Genomic DNA, 379 nt, shown 5'->3' with positions numbered 1-379 from the left:
CTGCTGCTGGATGTCTAATGAGCTAAAATCTGCTGCTGGATGTCTAACGAGCTAAAATCTGCTGCTGGATGTCTAACGAGCTAAAATCTGCAGCTGAATGTCTAACGAGCTAAAATCTGCAGCTGGATGTCTAATGAGCTAAAATCTGCAGCTGGATGTCTAATGAGCTAAAATCTGCTGCTGGATGTCTAACGAGCTAAAATCTGCTGCTGGATGTCTAACGAGCTAAAATCTGCAGCTGGATGTCTAATGAGCTAAAATCTGCAGCTGGATGTCTAACGAGCTAAAATCTGCTGCTGGATGTCTAACGAGCTAAAATCTGCTGCTGGATATCTAACGAGCTAAAATCTGCTGCTGGATGTCTAACGAGCTAAAATCT

General features: G+C 43.3%; 1 protein-coding gene across 1 annotated transcript in view; it reads left to right on the top strand.

The window, feature by feature from the left end:
* Nucleotides 1-379, top strand: part of LOC119430457 (phosphodiesterase 4D interacting protein) — a gene marked incomplete in the record, with an annotated part of 68222 nt that overhangs the window by 58801 nt on the left and 9042 nt on the right.

The sequence above is a fragment of the Nematolebias whitei genome, chromosome 3, assembly GCF_014905685.2.
Source record: "Nematolebias whitei isolate Nwh7 chromosome 3, NemWhi1, whole genome shotgun sequence".
In the NCBI taxonomy this organism is placed as follows: domain Eukaryota; kingdom Metazoa; phylum Chordata; class Actinopteri; order Cyprinodontiformes; family Rivulidae; genus Nematolebias; species Nematolebias whitei.
Note: the sequence above shows the minus strand (reverse complement) of the source record. Positions and strands in the feature narration are given on the sequence as shown.